The sequence below is a fragment of the Molossus molossus genome, unplaced genomic scaffold, assembly GCF_014108415.1.
Source record: "Molossus molossus isolate mMolMol1 unplaced genomic scaffold, mMolMol1.p scaffold_m16_p_1, whole genome shotgun sequence".
NCBI lineage: Eukaryota > Metazoa > Chordata > Mammalia > Chiroptera > Molossidae > Molossus > Molossus molossus.
Genome location: NW_023425344.1, coordinates 79,394,812 through 79,419,726, shown reverse-complemented (window position 1 = coordinate 79,419,726; position 24,915 = coordinate 79,394,812). Strand labels below are relative to the sequence as shown.

At 36.8% G+C, this 24,915-nt stretch overlaps 1 protein-coding gene across 2 annotated transcripts in view; it reads left to right on the top strand.

Moving 5' to 3' along the window:
• PPP3CA (protein phosphatase 3 catalytic subunit alpha) overlaps positions 1-24,915 on the top strand; it is a 315,724-nt gene that overhangs the window by 136,458 nt on the left and 154,351 nt on the right. The gene's annotated exons all lie outside the window — the stretch shown is intronic.

Genomic DNA, 24,915 nt, shown 5'->3' with positions numbered 1-24,915 from the left:
GTTGGTCGTGCGGGTGGCAGCCACTCGATGTGTCCCTTCACATCGATGTTTCTTTCCCTCTCTCTCCCTCCCGCTCCATCTGAACAAAAAATGGAAAAATGTCCTCAGGTGAGGATAAAAAAAAATGGTTTAATTCTATTTGACATCATTTTTGATAATAAAAAAATCCTTCCTGTTCACTGGAATACCTGGTACAAGACTGGTGTCGAGTGATTTGGAATAATCCTTGGAATTTTTCATGGTTTAACTCAAACAGAACAATCTCTTTCAATAAAACCACAGCAGCAATTTAAGGCAAAGGGGGTCATTTGGGTTTAGTAAAGATTTTATAATGCAGATCTGAAGGTAAATTTTGAGTTTATCAAACTTATTGAAGTGACTAGCATACATGGCATAATTTAATATGTATGGATAGTGTAATCCCTGACTGTGTATGAGTATATGTGAGTTATTGATAATGTACAAGAGGGCCTCAGACAGCAGATGTTATCTTCATGTCAATTGGGAAATTGGAGAAGTAAAGCAAAGTGTTGGATTTACATGTAGTAGGTGGGAAGAATTATTAACCAGGAAAAAAGCCATTTCCATAGTGCCAGCTGCACCCGGACAAATATATTTTTCCTTGAATATCAGAAAAACTAGATCTTTTTATTAAAACGTATTAATCTCCAGCTGAGGAAACATCAGTAATTCTGTTAAATAAAATTCAGTGTTAGTATTATATTTAAGAGAGAATATTTTAGTTTGATTATTTAAAAAAGGGTTAACATAAAATCAGAAATATTTCTGGTGAAACGGAAATAGATTAATTTTCCCTTTCTCATCGGGCTATTATTTTAGTAAATAAAAGAAACAAAAGGTAAAAGAAAATCCAAAACATGCTGTCAAGTGATGGTGAAAAAGGAAGCATTGAATATACGTAGTATTATTTTAAGAATGTATTCTCTGAACTTGACTCAAAGAACTTGACAATTTAAGTCTGTTGTGAAAATTTGGATACTAAATAATCTGATTTCCTTTATGATAAAAATATTCATATGTATTTGTAATCTTATGTAGTGAAACATGTTTTCTTCCTAAGTGTGATCATCTGTTTTATATTTAATTGGAGAAAATTCCTTTCAGTTTTCTAATTATAATGATAGCATGGCATGCAAGCAACCAGAGCATGCTAATCAAAACTCATGATTATAAGCATTTAACTTCATGGAAAATGATCATTATGGATGTTCAATAACATTCATTTGGCCACATTTCACGTAAAATTAATTCCATTCCTAATGCTATAAAGCTATGCATTTGTATAACTTGCTAATGAAGGAAATTTGGAAATCTGATTTTGAGTTTAAATTCTCTCATTTCACTTCACAACTTAAAGAATACATTAAAAAAATCAGTCTGCATTGTTATATGGAATACATTCATTAACTAGCCTCTCCCAAGATGACAGTACTGAAGACTGTAATATGTGTTGAATATTCATTTCATTCTAGGTGTTGACTGCTTTTTAGATTGCTTTAATTTAAAGAAAATAGAGCTTCGAAGAATAATAGTTTTATTGTTCACCATGGATAGTTCCAAATAATATGATTTAATTTTTCTTTTGTAGTAACTTCTAAATAATATTTTCTTAAGGCTGGTCTGCTGAAAGTTAGATGAGAGAATATGTATTTAACTTAATGAAGTTTTATTATCACAGTCTAATTATTTTTTAAGAAGAGATCAGTTCTCTTCTGTCTTTCCTTCCATGCTAGTTTTTAATATTATGCTTTAGATTTGATTCAGAAGCTGTCTCTTGAAAACAATACTTTACTTTTAACTGTTTCTACTTATCTGCAATGTTCATAATACTGTAAAATACTTTTTTTTTTAGGGGAGAAAAGATTTTATTGATGTATCATGCCTATATTGTCCATTGTTGGATGATCTCTTCTAAAGTAGAAAAATATAGATATAAAATATTGATGATGTCATTAAGGGAGTATGAGTTGGAAATGTCACGGGTATACCTACTGACCATCATTGAGGCAATAATATTAGTTTTATTTGTTTTTTTTTAATGGAAGTAATGTCAACAATATTCTATGTACACTTTAAATCACTAACTTTACCTTCAGATTTTTTTGAACTACAGGGTACGGCAAAAGTAAATTTACAGTTGTTTGTATAGAAAATAATACAATAATTAATAAATAATAATACAAGAACAAATTCTGTGTTTTGCATACTCACAACAGTAAACTACTTTTGCTTCACCCTGTAAGTTACTCTGACTTTAGGCACTTCTGTACCTTCCTGTTAAGATACCCTTGTATGTGTGGATATTTGTCATTAACTTGGGTGTATTTGAAACATTTCTTACTGTGGCATTTTTCTAATTTATTTTCTCCTTATTCTATGAGCCCACATTATTAATGGATTTTCAAATTATTCTTCCAATAGCATACTTTCCAGATGTACTGATAAAATATTGAGGAAAATTTTGAGCACAAGATGATAAAATTGTAGCATTTCAGCCTTTGGCAGTGAATCTGAGTATATCCCACCCGCACCCTTCCGTTATTCCCCATTCTTATGCTGTGCAACAAAGTGGAATATTAACAGTGATTCTCCCGCACCTAGTTCAGTGTCTGACATATTAAATAGGCTCTCAAAAAAAACTTTTTCAAAAATGAAGGAATAAATCAAGTTTCCAGCAGATGTTTCTCAAAGGCCCATGAGTTTATCTGTGATAGGAAGGAGCATATGGGTATCCAGTAAAAACTGTGGACCGTAAATCGTATAGAGAACATTCTTCACTGGCTTCTGATTGCATAAATCTGATTGGATACTTCTTTTTCCCAAGTTAATTCTGCCCATTTCAACCTCAAAACTTGTCACTTTTCCCCTCACATCCATTTACTCCGTTCGTTCTGTTTCTTTTTCCCAGAGAGCAGTTTTATAGTTTAATCCCTCCTGCTGAAATATTCTTATTATTTGTGTTCTTATCTTATCTGGATGTTAGATGAACTGTATTTTTCATTGTTACACATGATTTTTTCCTTTGTTTTCTTTAAATGAATTGTTTCTAGAAAGGACTCTAAACTGTGGGTAATTATTCTGCCGCCTTCCCAATGTTTGTGAAAACAAGAGTTGACCTTATACAGTGATGAGCTATTGGAAAACTTGGGTGTAACAAATTTTCTTTTTTTTTTTTTTAAGTGAAGGGGAAAAAAACTTCAACAATGGAGGCGGGAGAGTACGCTTTAGTTTTTCCACATATTAACTCCAAAAAAATTACTCTATAAAATGATGCAGTTTTTAAGAAAATTTTCTTAGAGTAGTTAATAACTCCCCCCTTCCTTCCACCAGTGTTTATTTACAAAGAGTCTTCCCTTTGATGAGCTCTTCTTGCAGACATCAGGGTTATTTATCCTCAAGCTCCAGAAGTGAAGAAGAGCAGCAGAACCACTGCATTAATTTTCTTGTCCCACCTCCACAGACAAGTCCTTTGTTAAGGTGTAGATCCCTTTAGCGTCACTCAGGGTCTTTGGTTGGCCTTTGTCCTCCCTGTGCAGGAAGTGGAAAAGGTCCAGGGTTTGACTCACTCAATGGGGACAGAATTTTCGCCCTCAGTTTCTGACTCATCCAAACACTGTGCAATACCCACACTGTACGACTGAGTGCGCAGGCCGCCTGATGCGGACTTCTGCTTTTGGAAGTGTTCCTTCCCAAACTGTAGCCTGGGGATTGTCCGTGGGGTGAAGCAGATGAAATGGCTATAGTAGATCCAAGGTGAATATGCCAAGCCTCTGTGTAGCTAGTATTTTCAAAATAGAACAGGATCTGGAGACTCCTAGTTTATTCCCTCATTTTACAAACAAGGATATTGAGTCATTCAAAAGTGAAATTGACTATCGCCTTTTTTGGGGAGCCCTGCCTGAATCTTTCTGCCTGCTAACTTGAGGACCAGTAAATGTTCACGCTGTCTCACTCACTCAGTGTAGAGACAGATTCAATTTGATAGTGTAAAAATGGAATATGTTTCAGAAAGATATTTTGAAAAGCAATTTTATTTAATGAATTAGGTAGTTAAGCGTGATATGGTGTAAATAATTGAAACCAGATTTACCAGGGCATGTTTCCAAACTGTGCCACTAATGTTAGAATGAACTTGGACAACCTATTTGACCTCTTTCTTAATCTGTTAAATGGGGACAATAAACACTTATTTTATATGGTGAAGGTAAAGCCAGGTGTCAAATTCAAGTAATCAAAATTCTTGACACAAGAGCAAAAGTGATCCTGGAATCAGTGAAATCCACATAGAATGTCTAGCCTCAGTTTACACACTCGTATAGCTCTTTTCTACAGCATATTTTAGAAACATTTCTAAGAGCTAGCACAGTGTAATTGATGTGTGCTATAAAATAGCCTCCTTTACTTATATAATTATTGAAACATTATTTCCCCTGATCATTGAAGGTATATTATTAGCATTTGGATAACACTTGAGGGAAGAAATTTTTCAGTAGCTTCACTTTCTTCAGATATAATTTAATGTTAGAAGTAGGCTGTTATTAACAGGACAGTTAATGTAGCAAATGAGCATTTCTAGAACGTAGTTTTGAAGGACTCATGTTTTTGGAACGCAGGGCCCACAACACTGTGATCAGTTGATGAAATATAATTTACAGTCCCGTGACTGGCTAAAGTAAATTCAGGATTCAGAAAAGTGGAATGATTGATGCTCATGCATTATCACCCCCAGACAGTGTCATTCATTCTGCCAGTGAGAGGAGATACTGTATGTAACTGAAATTCATTTGGGGACCATGTCGTTATTTCCCTGACATGGAAAAATGGCTGAATGTTTCGAAATGAGAAATCATATATAATGCTGTGCGATTTATGGATAGTGAGACATCTTTCCTTTGCAGTCATATGTAGGTCAGCCAAAAAAAGCACCTTCATTCCTAGATTCTTGTATTAAATATTCATTGTTGGTACAAAAGTTCAAGACTTAGGGATGTTTTTTCTTTTAATTAAGTGAGATACTTGTTTAATAAAAGCGCCTCTAAATTTGGTGATGATAACTGTCTTTCATCTACCAAGTGGATATGTCTGGTATTTCTCTACTACTTACATGCTGCTTTTGTTGAACTTTGGTGACACAACTTTAATGTTAAACTGACCATGTCATGTTTCTAAATCTTTGTTAAATGGCACGTGTTTTCTATGCTGTATAGTAAAGCATATCATAGATTAGTGATATTTTTAAATAGATTTTAAATAGATTAGTGATATTTTAGAATAAATTCAGCATATCAGTGATATGAGATTTGTTCTGGAGCAAATTATGTTAGCTTTATTAAATTAGGAATTTTAAAAATGCTCAATTGAAAACAACTGAAGGTTAGTTTTATTTCGTTAAAAGGGGCATTTGGATAGTGGTAAACAATTGATAAAAACAAGGATAGTGGTCCTTGTTTCTGAAATACAGAACTGAACTTTCTTTCCCTCTCACTGTTATCTTTTGTTACCAAAGGGAAGAAAATGCTTGCACGGTAACAAATTAAGAAGAAATTGTATTTTGCTTAATAGGTAACTGGATGGTTAATAGGTAATTAGGTATAGGAGAAAATATAGAAAACTTTTTATTCCTTTTCTAATATTAAAAATGAAGAAATCTGAAAAAAATCAATATAATGTATGTTAATTAAAGTACACCATATTCCATGTTTTGGTAATAACCTGTTCAGTTACATACAAGTATTCATTAGAAAGTGAAGTATATATTTATATGCTCTTGTATTTTGCTTAATATCTCTTGGATTGCTAAATAGGTATTTTTTTCTTTAATATTATAGTAATTTGCATTTGTATATAAAATTTTCAAGACTGTTTTCTTTGCTCGAAGGCACATATTACATTTGGTAAATGTACTATTATATTTGTGCATTATTTACATTATTCATTGTAAACACTGTTATTGTAAACATTACACATATAAATATTACATTGGGCAATGACATTCCCTCAATGCAAATTCAATTTGTTGAGTATATATGACAAGATCTAATAAAAGAACTTGAGAATTTTTTTTTAGCAAAGAGGTACATGCTTATAACTATTATACCATAAGAATGAAAACACTTGATTATTGATATTATGGTGAAAATTTGTGTTCTTTTAACATTTTTCTCTTGCATTTTAGCTAAGGAATTTACTACTTTAAATGAAAGTGAAGGAAATGACTAGAAGGAAAATTGTTATAGCTAGTTTTAGGCATGTGCTAACCAGTGTGCCAAATGAGACTTTCGTAGTACATTTTGGATTTCTTTGCATTTGATCACTGGTTATTTCAATGACCTCTCCCAGGTGATTTTGCTGGCCAGTCACATCAATAAACTTATCTGAATCCCTCCCCAGTTCACATTGGCCTGATAAAGGGAGCTGTTACAGATTATTCTGCTGTGGAAGGAGTCACATTCTTGAGTTTTAAATTTTGTTTATCGAATAGTAGAAATAGAACTTTCTCCATGGAGACATTTATCAGTGCTGACAGCCAAAGTGTACCTTATGGTATGGGACTCATCTCTGAGTGAAGGCATGTAATGATTCTTGATCTCTTTCCTGGTAAATCACAATTCAGGAAACTACTCAATTTTTTTGTTTTTGCTCTCATTTTAACAAGTCTCACAGTAATAATAATAAGCATTTATTGAGCACATACTACATGTCAATCATTGCTCGAAGTTTTTATATGACATGCATTATTAAATCCTCACAATAGCCTTAGGCAGTAGGTGCTGTTATCGTTTGCATTTTACTCAGGCATAGTGAGATTAACCATCCAAAGATCCACAACTATTAGGTAGCAGAAAAAGGATCTGAACCCAAATAGTGGGGGTCCAGAGCCCTGGGACAAACACAACTGCATTCCTAAACTTGTTAATGTAAGTCTTTAAAATAAGAAGGAGCAGCTCTTTTATTTGAGAACATAAATCCATTGTAATCAGTGTAACACTTAAATGATTGATAGTCTTTCTTTGACTGGCATGTTAAAAGGTTGCTATGACTCCTAGGTCACAGATCTACAATGCCAAACAGTGGGTTTGAAAATGGAAGGAAGACTGGCATCCCATCTGTCAAACACTAAAGGTTTTCTTTCCTTTGGTTGGATTTCTTTGGTTTCCTTCTTCCTTAATTAGCATTTTAAAGAAAAATAGCGGCTGCCTTTGACAACCTACAATTTGCAGGAATTTTCAGATTAATGTCCTGAGCTTTAGTGGAGAGGGCATGGGATTTGGAGTCAAAACTCAAAGATTATGTCTTGGCCCCCATACTAGCTGTGCTTGTCTTTAACGTGCCATGTAAACTTAATTTTTTTGTTCTGTTGATCTATAAAATGATCACATTTGTGATAGCTATTACATAAAATTAAGAAAATTGAATTAAATCATACATGTGAAATGTTTAAAATGTAAAGCATGTACAGATATCATTTTAATATTTAATAATTTTTTAAGTTGAAAATTTATATTCAAGAAAAGTTGTTAGCTCCAAGTGACATTTCTTGCTGCCTAGTAGAGCAGCCTAATTGATCACACAGCTAGAGAGATTTTGAATTGAGATAATATATTAGGAATTTTTTTTATCCATTATTGATTTGAAGATACCTAATAATGTTTGGTATTTTCAAGTCATACATAAATCAATAGTAGATGGCTGTAGTCATGAACCATCAAACAAACACTATGTACATTATAGATGAAAAGATGTTTTCTTTTGTTGCACGGTAATACACTGTTCAGTATGATGCATGTATGAGTAAATAAATAGATGAGTAAATAGCAATTTTCCACCTTTTTGGGGGGGCATTCAGAAATTGATAGCTAAATTTACTATGTCCTTAGCTAAAACTGTGTTTATGATTTTTATTTAAATTTCTGGCAAATTTTATGGATCTCCTCTAAGGATTTGTGTTTGTTTGAACTGACTGCCTCATTTGTCAAAATACTTGAATTGGTTATTTGTTTCTAGTAGGGTTTGACAAAATATAATGTCTGATAAAGACTAAATTTTGGGGGTAAAAGGCTGGGAAATGAGACGTGATTGATTTTCCTCCTAGATAGTCAAAAGATAGAATAGCATATTCAGACCTCTAAGAAAACCTGACATAAATAAGCCCATTTAGTTATGTTAGAATAGACATTCTGGAGCTCTTATTTTCTCCCCCTGAAAATGTATTTTTATAAAATGTCTTTTAGCCCAGAATCTAAAATGCTGCTGTAAACATAAAATTTGATGTTCTTGGGTCTGGCTGGGTGGCTCCTTTGGTTTGAGCATTGTCCTATGTACCAAAAGGGTTGAAGGTTTGATTTCTGGTTAGGGCACATACCGGGGTTGCAGGTTTGATTCATGGATGTGGCATGATGTTTCTCTTCCACATCATTGTTTCTCTCTCTCTCTGCCCCACCCCATTCTTCCTCTGTCTCTAAAATCCATAAACATGTCCTTGGGTGAGAGTTAAAAAAAACTCTGATGTTCTTGGAATGACCAGTGGTCTCTGGGCTTCTATGTGAATTGCTCCTCTAAACCTTCTACTGCAATCCCATTATACTCATAATAAGAATTTTATATAGGCCCCTAATGATGAATACAATTCTAGATTATGTTACTGGAGAGCTGCCCAGGTGGGAGGTAGCTTGCCCCTCCTCAGCTCTTTTCATGTTCGCAAGAAAGAATTCAGATGAGTGAAGAAAACAGCATTAAAGCAAAGCAAATGAATTTATTAAGGAAGCAAAACAAGCGGATTTGTTAAAGAAGCAAGGCAAGCACATATACACTTGGCATAAAGCATAAGTGGGCAACTCAGCTAGTCTGAGTGCCCTACCTGGTAGGGGGTTCAAGGGTTTTCTACTGTTTTTTCCTATAGGTTCAGGTTCCCCTGATGGATAGGCTACATTTCAAAGTCCCACTTTTACATTGTGGTGGCTTTTCCCAGAATTTATGAGAACATCTGATGATTTCATTTTGGCAAGTCCCAAGACTGCTGATTTCTTTGTTCAGTGGGTGAGATAAACTACCCCCTTTTCCCCTTTCTCCTCCTCCTGCCCTGGCAGGTATCTTTTCTGACTAACATTCCCCCCTCAAGTGATACCATGCAAATGCTTTTGGGGTTTTTGTTATTTTCCCCAGACTTCATCTGGCTTAGCTGGCACAAATGGCATTAATTGGGTCTTTGTTTTCTATTTTCCCAGGCCAGAATAATTTAAGCTTGTATTCTCTGGTTAAGGAGGAGAGGTATAAACCATTTGCTCCCAAGTGTCCTTGGTTGGGGAAGATAAAGGTCTTGTGATGCACAAACTGGCTGCAAGCTGCCCAAACTGTTTGGCCTGGTTTAATTTTCTTGCCTCAGTTTCCCCATTCCACATGCCCAGGACCTTTCCTAGCGTCTTCCTATTCTGCCACAATTTGACAGCCGTCTTGGGACCATATTTAATGTCAGTTGGCAAGACTGAGTTCCTTCCCTGTTAGGCTGCATATGTAGTACAAGCATTTATGTAATACTCTGGGCTTTTTGAGGTATAAGTGTGCTATTTGTAAATGAGAGTTTTCAGGTGATACAACAAAATGGAAATATGGAACAAAAAAAAATTCTGCGGGAATTCACTGAAGCACAATAATAACAAGTAATAGAAATTATATATATATGTATATGTATGTAGATATGTACTTAACAAATTTGAGTTCATACTTCATACTAAGTATTGAATGTACTAAATACTTTTGTAAGTATGGTCTCATTTAATCCTTTCAACAGCCTCTTGAGAAGTAAATATCTCCATTTTACAGGTGAGGGAACTGTGATTTTTCAAGGAGTATGTTACGTCCGAACGTGAACATAGATGATTAGAGGCTTCAGATTTCACGGCCACTGCACTTGGTGGCATCTAGAGCTCAGATTCTGCTCCACTTTGCTGAAAGTTGCCAATGGTTGGAAGACTTACCAGCCTTTCAAGGAGTCAGGATTGAGAGGCACACTTTAAACAGCATCACAGGCCAGTTTGAGAGGTGGCCGACAGTCACTGATGGTGAACTTTTGGGCTTTGTCTAGAACCCACACTCTGTGCTCACATGTGGAAATACTTTGGACAAACCCCTCAGAAACCAAATTATAGCAAAGACTTTGTGCCTTTTACAGGTTAGATAGTGAAGCAATTTTTCCTTGTAATATTTTGCTGCCTTTCAAACTGGAAGCAATCAAATAAGAAGACAGAAAAGCCACATAAGTACATCTTATGAGTACAAAAATGAGTAAACTACTTTTGAGATAAATATTATTGCATTTAGAGAATGAAGTGATGAGATGTGAATCGTGTTGCACTAAATTATGGGACAAATGTTTTTTAATGCTTGCTGCATTTATCAGGGTAGAGGACAGCAAACTCAAAAGGAATGGGCATTATTCAGGGAATCCAGAGAACGAGGTGTGTACTTCGGGCTTTGCCTTTGTCTTTGAATTATTGGATCAGTGCAACAATTTTCAGCCTTTCCATCTCATGGCACACAGAAACTAATTGCGAAAATTCAGTGGCACACCAAAAATTATGATAATTTTTTGCCTATCTGAAAAAACAAAGGTATAATTTTGATTCATTCACACTAGACAGCTATTGTGTTGGCTGCTGTCATTTTTTTTATTGGACAATCAGGGAAAGGAGGGCAGTGACCCTGACTAAATAGTCAGATGTTGCATGTTTTAAAATTTTCTGAGGCACACTACTGAGCTACAGGAACTGTAACAAGGATTCAAAGCACAAAGCTAGGGCCTTGAGCCTGGGGGCCTGGTGTGAACACTGGCATTCGCCTACTTATTCGCTGTGTGAACTTGGTAAAGTCATTTAATTTCTTTGTGCCACAGCTCTCAAACATGGAAGATAGAATAAATAGTATCCACATCAGGATTTTTGTGAAGATTTAATGAGATAACACATATAGAGTGTTAGAATGGTGTCAGAGACATAGGAAGTGCTATATGTCGGTGATTATTTTATTTTTATTGTTATTAATACTACTATTCATTCTTTGAGCCCCAGTTTCTCCAACTATAAAATTAGGGGGTTAAATTAAATGATATTTAAGTACATGGTTTTGTACTTATATACATATATTGAATTTAGCATAGAACTTTTCTAATGATTTGTGTGGTATCTTATGAATACAAACATGAAAATTAATACAGCTAACATGTGCTTTGTGTTGTAAAGGCAAAGAGAAACACAAAACAAACACAAAGTAAAACAATAACTGTGTTTTGGCAATCAAAGGACTTTTTAGCCCTGGCCAGTTTGGCTCAGCGGTTAGAGTGTCGGCCTGCGGTCCGGAGAGACCCGGGTTCGGTTCCCGCTAAGGGCATGTACTTCGGTTGCAGTTTGTCCCCGGCCCTGGTTGGTCGTGTGGGTGGCAGCCACTCGATGTGTCCCTTCACATTGATGTTTCTCTCTCTCTCTCCCTTCCTCTCTCTCCCTCCCACTCTATCTGTACAAAAAGTGGAAAAATGTCCTCGGGTGAGGATAAAAAAAAATAAAAAAATTAAAGGACTTTTTATTAAGCACTTGATACTCCAGGATGTATGTGGAGTTTAGATGGAAATCAGGCTTTGGGTCATTTTAGAAGTGACATTTGAATAGGGATGAGTAGGAGATTGTATGCTTAAAGAGGTAAGCAGGAACTTGTTAATCATAGCAGAAACTTACAAAGTATTTACTATGCCAATAATGTTCCAAGCACTTCACAAATATTGGTTTATTTAATCCTCGAGTTAAACTATAGAATAGAGAAGTTAAATTATTTGCCCAAGATCATACCACTGGTGAAGTTGGGATGTAAACCCAGGCAACCTGGCTTCTGAGTTCTTGCTTTTAGCCCCTTTGCCTTAGTGTCTCTGAAAAGCTTGAAGAAAGGTATGAAGTTACTTGGAATACTTAGAGTATTGAGTAATTGGGCATGGCCAGACCATAGAGTTTTGGGATAAAATGGTGTAAGGGGAGATAACTGAGGATTTAAAGAAACACTCTATTATGTAAGAATGTAGTTGAGGAACTAGACTAGAATGGTTACCTTAGTAATGGCGAGGACACTTTTGGTGGCGGGGATCTTAGCTTCTTTGGGTCAAGGACCCTTTTGACAACCTATTAAACTGTAGACCTTCTCCCCAGAAATTTGTGCAGCATACAGCAATGCCGCAGGATTTCAGCAGTTTCACAAACTCTTTAATTTATTCAATGCTTCCACAGCTTGGTTTTTCCTCCCTTGTGATAATTGTATATTTTCTTAAGTCTGCAGTTTTTCTTTACTTTTTGTTTGTTTTGTGTTTTTTCCCAGTAACCATAAATATATATCTATATATATTTTAATCCTCACCAGAGGATATTTTTTTTTTACATTAATCTTCAGATAGAGCTGGAGAGAGAGAGGAAGAAAAAGAGCGAGCGAGAGAGAGAAACATCGATGTGAGAGAGACACATTGACTGGTTGCCATCCGCACAACCCCAACTGGGGCCGGGGACAAACTGCAACCGAGGCACGTGCCCTTGGCCAGAATCAAACCCGGGACTCTGGTCCACAGGTGACTCTCTTACAGCTGATTCATACCGGCCAGGGCCGATAATTATATTTTTAAATATTTCTATTTCTTTAGATGTTTGTCTTTTGATTACTAACTTTTACATAATATAATTATGGCGAGTTCTTGATGACTTAACTTTGTATCCTCACTATGTGAATGTATATAAATAAATGATTGCCATGTAATTTCCAGTAATTTTCTTCCTCTGTTGCTTGAGTATAAAAGTGGTGATAGACCTTGTGGCCGGTAGATAGTTTCTACAGTGATCCACACTGTTCTGTGTTATTCACAAATATTTTGTTACTTGAATAGCTGTATCTAGGTTGGGAAAACTGTTTAGATTTTTTAAAAAAGCGATCAATCCTATTTCCAAAATGCAACTAAAATGGCCTCTTGTGGACAATCAGATTCAAGATTCTGTCTTTGCTTCTAGAACAGATTTTTTTGGTCTCTTGTGCATAGAAACCCTTATAGTAATTAGAGTCTAGAGGTAAGGGAGTTCAGAAGAGGTTGGGTGACTGATTATCATTTATTTTGTTTATCATTTGGTGTGAGAGTAGTAATTGGGTCCCCCTTGGCTGTGTGGGGGTAAGCATTGCCAATACCTATGGGAAATTGCTTCTAGTAAAATTCACATGCTCTTGAAGATTTTACTTTTTTTAAAAGAAAAATACAGCCTAAGGCGACAATTTGATGAGCTGAACTAAAATGTCTTCCTCAAGTGATAAACCAATTGTTTTCTTTTTTCTTTCTTTTAATTTCCCCTGTACTTTTACTACACTTTGAACTGTTGAAGGCACCATTGCAAAAGTAAAATTATTTCATTGTACAAAAATAGATATTCTAAAAAATCATGATGTTTTTGACCAGCTTTTTTTGAAGAATATTATCAGAAAAAGAACTATAGAGGTTTCTCTATTTTCTCTGACTTTAGGCTTATAAACGAAAATTGCTTTTAGTTAGTTTGCTTGCATTCATGTAAGAATCTTTTTGACATTTTTCTTTCTCCAATCCTACTCTACATATCATTTCAAAAAATACACCTGATATATAGAATATTAGCAAATGAAAGACTATGTTGAGTTTCATTATGAATGAATGAATGCACTCTTTTGAGAACGAGGACCTTTTTATGATTGAATTTTATTTAAAAAGAAATTGATTATTTTATATATATATATATATATATATATATATATATATATATATATATATATATAAACCTTTGTGTGTTGTGATTAGGAAAGGAGACATTTCACTGTAAATGAAATTATCCTATGAGTAGACATATGTCTTTTAAACATTAAATCATTTAGTTTTATTTAATGGAAATGTATCAAAATTGCACTACACTTTTTCCTCCTTTTAACAGAGTGTATTTATTGTCTGATAATTTGGATTAAGGTATATTTATGAAATGTGTAATATACACCATCAGAAACACCATGACTGTGCCCTGATATCCCCTAAGATTGTTGTGAAATCTGGAATTGTATACACAATGCTTAATCATGCTAGGCCACCATCCTTTTCTTTTTAGTCTGTTGAGAGTGTGTCCATTTGTTTCCTGTGGAATAGGGGATGTAGATTTTGTGGTAAATGTTCTCACCCTTGCTCAATTGTTTTATTGCCTCTGGGCGAGTGATTGTGCTGTGGTTGGTGAGGATGATGGAGACCAGAACTCTGAATAAGTGGAGCAGTATCATATATCAAGGGACTTAAAACACACAAACAAGTCCATTGTTGGAGTAATATACACGATTACACCATTTGGTTTGCGTGTGTGTTACTTTTCACCTGATATAGTATACTGTATCTTATGTTTGTATTAACATGTAGTTCTATATTTAATCATGATTGTTTTTTGAGTGGAAAACTATGGCAAGGAATGGTTTTAAATGTTGTGTAGTAGAGAAATGCTGTATTTTTCATCTGCTAGTTATGAACTCTGCACTTGTAACTTTAAGAAAAAACATTCATAGTGCTGCCTGAATGACTCACCATCATGCCTAAGTGAGTGTCTTAGGACAGTGACAAATGTATGGAACTGAGCTTTTGGATGTTTTGGGGAACCATAACCCAAAGTCATTTTCATGGGAATTATGTTGTTCTATTTGTCATTCTTTGTGTGTTCAGCACGAGTGAGATAGCCTGGTTTTTAGCTATTCTTGACAGCTGCATTTCACAGTAAAACTTCCATTTGTGTCTCCTAGTAAGATTTGGATTCGCTCCGACTTGTAGTGATAATTCATTAAGCAGGTTCTGAACAAGGGGAAGTGATAGCCCTTGATGAGCTAAAAGCACCAAAGCATTGTTCTAACAATGTAATATTATTTTTATGGTTATTGGGTCAATTTTACATCACAGATAACACGTTTTATTGATGATCCTGTATTCACATATATGATTAAAACATTTAGTACTTCAAACTTTTGTAATGGATTTTCCCCCTCCCCTTCTTAATTTTTTGTTGCTCACTTTAGGCTGTGTCTGTCTGTGTCATCTTGGGGATGGGCCTCCCGCTCCCAGTCCTCTGTCTGGCCTCCATGGTCTCTTTTCTGTGATGAGTACTTTAAAGGAGATCTTTATAGAAAGAAGGTGTCAGTTTCTGAGTTATTTCGACTATTGACTATACTTTTTAATTTTTTTTTTTTTAATTCTCACTCGAGGACATTTTTCCATTTTTTGTTCAGGTAGAGTGGGAGGGAGAGAGAGAGAGAAACATCGATGTGAAAGGGACACATCGAGTGGCTGCCACCCGCACGACTGACCAGGGCCGGGGACAAACTGCAACCGAGGTACGTGCCCTTAGCGGGAACCGAACCCGGGTTTCTCAGGACCGCAGGCCGACGCTCTAACCGCTGAGCCAAACTGGCCAGGGCTGACTATCCTTTTTATAATGACATACTTTCAGATCTGAACAAGGCCAATTTTTTTATTCTCTCTCCTTAAACTACCTCTAGAGCCACAGAAATTTTATTCAAATTTCAAATGAGCAAGGAGGGGAAAAAAAGTTTATACATTTTTTAACTTATTCAAAAACACATTGATTAAACATCTATCAAATGCCAGGGCATTGGACTAGACTTTCAACAGAACTTGATTGCTCATCGTTCTACTTAATTATTCTGATGCTTTTCGAATAGCAATGATTGCCAGGTTCATTTAAAGAGTGAGACTTGGCATTGCCTGTAAATTTGTAATTGGCATCATAATGCCAGTAACCTCTTTCCCTAGATATTTGAGAATTTCTTTTATGCACAAATATGTCCTATGTAAGAGCAGAGAATCTCTCTTCAGGGTGGCTCTTGATTGAGGTATGGAATACAGTCTGTTGCAGCTTTATCATGAAATTAGCCATTTTCCACTTGATAATTGAAGACATTCACATTTGATTAAAAAAATAATGTACATTTTAAAGATAAATGAAAATGAAGTTTGAGAGGATATAAATGTAGGTGGTATTCACTAAAGTGTTCTAATTTTTAAATAGATGTGTGGAGATTATGATTTGGGGAGGACACAGTTGAGGTGGTACGCATTGGGACCTCCTTTGTGCTTCTGTGTTGTTCATAGGAGTGGATGATTCTTAGACGTGGCGGACCAGAGAGAGTGGGTGAGAACAGGTCTGGTTATCAGAATGGAGCAAGCTACTGAGCTATAGAGAGGCCCAAAGGACCTGCTGTGTCACTATGGAGCCTCGGGGAGTAGGGAGCACAGAACCAGGGCAGGAGGAAGTATATGCAAACGTAAGAATTTAGCTCCAGCCTTGACTCTTAGGAGAGTGACTCTGAGGCATAATATTTTTATCGTTGCTATACTGTGGCTCACAGATATCAGGATGTATGCCAAATTTATTATTTTTTAAAACAATCAGTGTTTATATGTAAATGTGGTAACATCTTTAAATGGCCACTTAGGATTTATATTATTCGATATTATTTGGGACATAGATTTGCCATTTTATAGCAGCCTTTCCAAGAAGATAAAGTTTATTCATTAAAAAAAAAAGTTATTCTGATGACTGTAGGAGTTTTAATCACAGGGAATGGGAACTGTGGGAGGGCCTGGGGGCATAGGTGTGGGCATGTGGAGCTGAATGATGAACTTGAAAGAGTTGTGTGTGGGCATAGATTGATTTTTTTTTTTTTCATATCAATGTACAAGTTTAGGATTGAAGACTAAGAAGGCACATATAGTTGCAGGTTTGCTATTTTTAATTCACAGATTTCTAAAGTTTATATTTATTAAATAATTTCTAATCCAATAGTTAAACTTCTGTATAGGTCAAGTCTTTGCTTATATTTCCTGTCTTAAGCCATTAAGCTGAGGATTTCTGAATGGTCAAGTGTGTCTGGGTTAAATAAAGTGTTAGCATCCCTGGGTACTCTTCATTCCTAAGGGGTAATTGTCATGTTCAGAGGGACCTGCTCACTGGGGAGATAAATGCAACTCATCTTAAAGTTTCTTGTTTGCTTGATTTTAGTCTGCTCCTGTGACCTTTCTCCAGGAAAAAATAAAATGTTCAAGGCAAAAAATAAATAAATAAAAATATATTTGTTTAAATTTACCCAGTGAGTAGAATTTTATGCATTACTGTAAGTTTGCTGTTACTGCTGTAATCACTTCATTTAGTGCAGAGATCCAGTATATTGGGATACCTACTGGTATAACTGAATGTGGCTGACTATACATTTTTTAATTTAAAAAACCACTGTAGAGCAGACCCTTATAAAACAATACACTGTCAATTATATATTTAAAATTTTCAAAGTATCTAATTTAACTTAAATTAATACATTTAATATTTAATTAAAATACTTAGTCTAATATAAACATTCAATTTCATATATCAAAAGCAATAAATACAATTTTGCTTTTATCATCTACATGTACATGTATAAAATAATTTAATTGGCATGGCTCCTTTGATAATTGCTGTTAATAACTTTTATATTTTAACAACAAAAAATCAGATTTTATATGAGCTTTTTAGTAATGCTGAAATATTTTGAAACTCTTAAAACTTTTCTCAAATAATCTTTCATATTGAATCATTCTTACATAATTCGTTATGTAAGCCATTTGAATTTTTCTAGTAATTAAATGAACTAACCAATGTATCAAAACTTCAAAGGCATTTTGTGATAGAACTGCCCAAGACGACATGTGTGTGGGGGGTGTGGACTGTCCTCGAGTTGCTAGACCCAATGCATAGTGGCCAGAGAATGAGAAAAGCTGGAAATGCAAAGGATAAGGAGTAACTATAAAACAATAAGCACATTTAAATGAAAATTATTTTGAAATGTAGGTAATAAAGGAATCCTCTGATTGTACTGTTGGGTACTCATTTTCACTAATTATTTATTAATCCCTTGTAGTTAGATCTTTATTAAAGAATTGCTTGTAACATATTTCAGATTTAGATTTAAAAAGTGCTATGTATAATATGCATTCTGTAAGCTAGAGCAAAAAAGATCACTTGTTTTAATAGATGCTTTGAGTACCATAGTGCTCTTTTATTAACACCTTTGAGATGTTACATAAAATACCATTGTGCTATATTTGCACGCAAATTTCAGGACAACCAAATAAGGTATGTTTTGTTAGTGAAATGATTATTACACATACTGTGTCTAATCACTGAACACGTTTTAAGGCTCAGGATTTATATGGTAGTTATTCAGAGAGGTTTGGAGAAAAGGTCTCTGCTAAGGATGGACAAGGTCATCATAGCACTAGAAAAGAAAAAACAAACAACGAAACACGCCAGTTAATCAATTGGAGTTTTATTTATAGACCTGATGTGAAGAATTTTTTAGCTTAAGTGGGACCAGATGTTTTTGTTTGCAAGATTCATATTCAGCCACACTTGAGATGGGCAAGCATATTTTAATTTGACAAGCATTAATATCTATAATGAAGGCCAGACACTTTCAAACAAACTAGTGATGAGTGTCTTGCAGGAGTAGCATAAATAGAACCCTAATAAACAAGTTTCTCCATTTTTGTCTTGGGGGCCAGCTGAGGTTAATTTTTAAGCTCTCTCCTACACGGCATGATTTGCATATAGACATTACGTAAATGGATGAACATGTATCTCTGTACTGATAGAATTCTTTTAAACCCAAAAGAATATGTCAAATGTATTTACTCATATTTCAACCTAAATAAAATTTAGAGAAAAGTCACTATTGCTTCCTTTTGCGGATCCCTCACTCTTTATTCAAAAGTAGAATCAGATTTTACGTCTTTTAATGACAGACGATTGGGCTACTTTTATATATTTTAGCTGGAATATTGTATCTTATAGTTAGCATATTTTCTTATTTACTTTAAAAACAGAACCTCATCTTCTGAAGTCATCTGAAAAATCAGATATTTATTATATATATATCTTTTAGACCAAAGAAATGTATGTATATATATTTCTTGTGCCACTGCATCTAAGAGTTTCTAGGAGCCCAGACATAACCTTAAGGTAGATAAAGACACTTTTTTACTCACTGCTTACATTGTCTCTCATTTTCTCTAAATTTTATTTTTTGGTTTTTCAGTTTAACACTTCGCCAGCCATCTCAAGCAAACACTAACAATTACACCACATGGTAAGCTCTTCGGAGTCTGGTCTGCTTGTGCTTGTTCTGTGTCATTCAGTTCTCACTCTGCCTACTGCCTAGCAGAGAATACAGTGCTTAATAAGTGCTCGAAGACTGACTGATTGATTGATTGACTGGTTGATTGATATGGTTTGATTAGAATCATAGCTTGTGGCATACACAGATGTCCAGGGGGAATAGATGGAGTGTCAGTCTATGGACATCAAGCCAGAATGTGTTTTAAGTTGTGTCTGACATGTGATATCCTTAAGCTGTTCTCTTAACATGTGCTGACCTAAGTATCTCAGACAGCCCTTGTGCAGACAGTAGCCACATGATATATGGGACGAGAGCTGTTCTTGCACACGTTCTGATTACACAGAGGGAGGAAAGAAGCATGTCTGGACTTGCAAAGACATTACATCTGCCGTGGTTGATTGACATTGTGGAACATGTTGGGGTAGGGGGATTAAACCACTTGGTGTGTGTGTTTTTTTTCTTTTTTATTGAATTTATTGGTTAATAAAATTATGTAGGTTTTAAGTGTACAGTTCTGGAATACATCATCTGTAACCATGTGGTGTTTGTATGCCTTTACTTACAGTGTCGGTCAGTGAATTCCAATCTAGATCTCCTATCAGTGTGCCCTTTGTTTCTTTAAAAACATGCCACTGCCCTGGCCCTACCCTAGCCAGGTCAAATCAGGATCTCTAGAGGGTGGGCCTGGGCATCATTTGTTTTCAAAAGCAATTCCAGTGTGCAGCCAGTTTGGAGATAGTCTGAAATTCTATAGGAACCAAAGCTGGAAGAGAAGAAAGATTAAAGAATATAATTTCCATCTACCCAGTTCTCATTTACTTGAGAAGAATGCAGCACTGTCCAACAATAATCTAATACAAGCCATTTATGCAATTTTAAAAGTTCTAGCAGCTCTATTAAAAAGGTAAAGAGGAATAGCTGGAGTTAATTGTAGTAATAAATTTTCAGTAGCCCATTATCTTCCAGATCTTATTATTTCAACGTGTGATCAATAGAAAAATATTTAATGAGGTATTTTACAGTTTTTTCTTGGACACAGTGTTCTAAATGGAGTACATGTTGTGGACTTGAAGCACATTCAGTGTGGACGAGCTGCTTTTCCAGGGTTCAGGCCGTGCGTGCCCAGGCAGTTCCGCACTGGACAGAGCACGCTGAGAGGGTCAAGTGCTGAAATGCAAACCAGGAGACCTCAAGATTCCTGTTGGTTTTACCACTGACTAATCCTTTGACCTTGAACAGTTCACTGATCCTCTCTCTGGGCTCCAGTTTCCTCTTTAATATGTGGGAGGTGGGGTCAGGAGTCAGTCTAAATTGGGAGTTTTCTAATTTTGTCACAAACAGCCCCAAGATTTGATGGGCCTTTTTCCTTTGGATATACTTGAGTTTTCAGATGTCATTTCATTTGAGAGAGAGAGAAAAAAAGGTTTTTTTAAAGCAAAATAAAGGTTTGGAAAAAATGGCTAGGCTAAATGTTCTCTTAAGTATGTGATTCTCTCTTGTCAGCATTTATGACAGTCACTCCAGCGAGAGGTCAGGCAGCAGGTTTCCTGCCTCTCCTTCCAGGGCAGGCCTCCCGCGACAGTGGTTCTTGGGTATTTCCCATCAAACAGGAGGAGTCCCCTCAGTCGTGGCTGAAGCGGCTCAGATTTCTCAGACACCCAGAGTGAGAGCAGGTCGCGGTGGCTGCGGAGGCACACAGGGTTGCCTGGTGCTGACCCCGCCCAGGCTGGAGGAGGAGACCCGGACTGACTCTCTGCGGCGTGGTCCCCGGAGTCATCCAGAACCCAGGCTGAGAACATTCGCGCTGCCAGGCTTTCTGACTCGGAATGTGCTTTTCTTCTGGTGAATGAATCATTGACAACTCTAGTCACTGTTATATGGATGCCAGTTATCGGATGCCAGTGATGTTGGTTCCCAGACTAGTAACCCTTCTCTACATCAGGTACATGACCTCTGGTAGCAACAACAAATAGAAAGAAGCAATATCATATCCAGCTCATGGGAAACCAGTCTCTGCCAGATTGCCACAGTCAGTGATGTGGGAACACAATCTTAGTCAAGTGTATTGTTTGCCTGCTAAAGGTGGTTTGTGTTAGGAGTCAGCCAAGGACTTTGTAGCCCCAATTTTAGCTAATTTGCTGTTGTATGTGAGGGGGGAAAATGATATTGAGTGGGATTCGTGAAGTGGAGAAAGCGGAGAGCATTTCTATTTTTAGAATGCTGCTAGGAAGTCTATTATAACACCAGATTCTGTACTTCATAGGTAATTATAAGAAAATCGTGTTGGAAGGCGTTAGCCCAAATGTCAACAGTTATTTTTGAATTATTACTAGCAGGCACAAACTTAATTCTTCTAGCCCTGGCCTGCTCGTGTATCCATGAAAACAACTGCTAATACTGACAGCAGAGGAGGGAAGAGGAAATCCGATTTTGTTGTATCAAGCATAGCCATTTTTGCAACAAGTTAACGAGAGCTGTGTTTACTGAGCACATCGGATTCTTTGCTCAGTAGTTTTTGCTCCACATTTGGCGCAGGTCTTGCGTGTAGGGCTCCAGGTGAACAGGGAAAGCAAATAAATGTGACCTTTGTCAGGCTGGTGTTTTCTTTATGAAGCCAAAGGGTGCACAAATACACAAATATTAGCCCACTCTTATTTTTGTGCCGGAAAACTTTCCTCCAGTGCTAGCCTCTCTGCGTTTGGTCTTTGGCATCCTTGCTGCCCATCTTGGTTCCTTGCAGGCCTTTCCGTCTGTTTCCCTGGTTAAGCGCCCGTCTCATCAGTGTCCCTACCATCCATTTGGAAACAGCTGCTGATTGGTCTTCTCTCTTCTTGCTCCTGTTTACTTGGAACCAGTTCCAGTATCCAGGCCGATAAAAGCAGTGGGTGGCTTTGCCTTAGCCAGTTACCTTAGGATAAGCAATTACTGGAAGGCAAGCCACCTGCTGCGAAGGGTGGCGTGTCTGTGACTGCCGTGGGCTTAGCCTTGGAGAGTCTAGGGACTTGGAGAAAGTCTAATTCGTGAAGGCGATGCCTCCCTGGGGTGTTCTCCTTTGGCCTCTTGCCTTCTTAAATGCTTGGGCTGTTTCAGGTTCAATCCGTCGGTCAGCCTCAGTTTGATAAGGCCAGCTGTGCGTGGCAGGGACCCACTGCTCTTACCGGCGTGACTGCAGATCCGCCCCCTTCCCTTCGAGGCTCCTACAAGTCTTGCCCGACAGTTTTGCAGTCACCTAAACCTTCATAGTTGTCCAACTCGTATCTTGGGAAGTCATTTGGAGAGGAAAAAAAAAAAATCAGCCCTTGTCTTTGCCCTGTGTGTCCTTTTGAAGTCCCCCCCTTTCCACCCACCATCCTGTATCTGGGGAATTTTGAGGTGTCACCAGGTAAGATATGTTCTAATTTCAAACCATATATATGAAAACCTAAATAAAAAACTGTGGCCATTGAAATGTTTTCATATTTTCTTAGCGAACATGTGTGTTAGGCCAGAAAAAAAGGGGAGGCAAAGAAACAAAATGAACGACCTTGTCCAAGGACCAGATGTTCTCTGTTTTCTTCTCTCCGTCTAATTCTTGTATTTTCTTTTTCTTATTTCACACCATGCTTTGGCATTATACATTTTGCCTTTTATCTTACATCATGCTCTTTGTACTATATATTTATTCTACCATCAGTTCTTAAAATAACTTTTGAAAATAAAAGTGGTCTTTAGAAGAAGCACCGCTCAGTATTCATTAGAATTTGAATTCTAAAATGTGATTTGCTCATTATTCTTTTCAGCACTGTCTTAAATACTTTCTGGGGAGCTGTGCCATGTAGTTGTTAACACAGTAATACTGGCGTCAGACTGCCAGAGGCTGCCCTCAGTGGGTCTGCATATAAATCTCTAGGTGATTATCTTGGGCAAGATGCTTGATATTTTTGAGCATCAAGTTTCTCTCTCACAGTAGTGTGATGGGGACTGAATACGTTTATATATCAACACATGTACATACGCCTCAGTCATCCCACAGCTTTACTGTTCTGTCTGACATTATTCCCCAAACACTGACTAGCATAAAATAAACACTCTGTAAATGTTAGCTACTACTATTACTATTTACTTTAGTTATTACAGCAATCCTCAGATAGATATAATCCCCACTTTGCAGGTGAGGTAACAGAAGCCATAGGAAGATGTGTAATTTGCCCAGGGTTATACAACCGGTGAGTGAGCGGAGCCAGGGCTGGCACCCAGGTGCTTCTGCCCACAAAAGCCACATGCGCGTCCACGGACCGGGCCACTGCCGCTTCAGTTTGGTAGCACAGTTAAATAGATATGCTTGGACTGTGAGGAGAATCAAGCTTGCATCCACTAGTATGGGTCCATTTCCTGATTTTTCTTCTCTCTTCTTAAGTAGTTAGAATTTCTCTTTTATAACTAATCTGTGCTATTAGATTACGCATATTGTCTTGGCCTAGGTTTACCATAATCCTTGCTTCTTTGAGGGCCAGGTTTATTCCTTAATATCAAGTGTTCTTTTAAAGAGAGGAGCCATCATGAGGAGATGTTCTTACGTAGATGGCAGATGAAAATTGCATGGAGCTGTGCTTATGCTCCTTCCAGATATTTCTAATAGATTTCAGTTGTCTGGAAATGAACCCTCATGTGAAATACAGATATAATGAGTTTCCCTCACCGAATGGGGGAGTATTGGCCATTTGTCAGAAATTTAACTGTCATGATACCTTCTCTGCCCATGGAGCTGCAGTGTCCTGGTTCTCACTGTAGTTGTTTACTGAACGTCCTCTGGCTGAATGAGTGAAGGAATGAATGTATTCACAGATGTGAAGAATGACAGAAGCCGCAGGGGAGCTTCTTACTGTTCAGAAGGCCTGGGGTCATGAGGACAAAATGGCTGGTTCTAATTCTGCACTGTAAGTGGTTTATCACTGTCATATTCCTAAATGCCTGTATCCCCTTCCTGACATCATAGTCTCCTCTCACTGTTCAAGATGTTCCTTCAGCCCAGCTGGTGTGGCTCAGTGGTTGAGCACGGACCCCATGCACCAAGAGGTTGCCAGTTCGATTCTCGGTCAGGGTACATGCCCAGGTTGTGAGCCCGATCCCCAGTAGGGAACATGCAGGAGGCAGCCAGTCGATGTCCTCTTTCATTAATGTTTCTATCTCTCTCTCCCTCTCTAAAATCAATAAAGAAAAAATAAATAAAAAAAAGAAATGTTCAATAGTGCATTTTTGCCCTTTTGCTCTCAGATTATTGTTTTTCCCTTAAACAGTGAATCCAATCCATTTACTCAGAGACATGACTCCAATTGAAGGGACACATCTGGTCTCCAGAGTTTGTCTCATTTCTCTAACCCCAGTAGAGGAGCCTGCTTTCTAGTGGAGAAATGTCTTCTCCAAAGTTGGTTATGGTTGGATCCATAGGAAAGAGTTTCTTTTGCTGAAGTGATTCTTGCGTAACAGAAGCAAATCTTCTTTTTTGTTATTAACTCAGGCAGCATCTTTGAGATGCAAGAAATAAGAACTGCAGACTTCCTTTCAAGCAATCATGTTACATCTGGAACCAAAGGAAGTCTTTAATTCTTGAGAACCCTTGATTGTTGTAATGTGGGTACTTTTAAGATACTCTGATGGGTTGCTAGTGATTAGGATAGACGT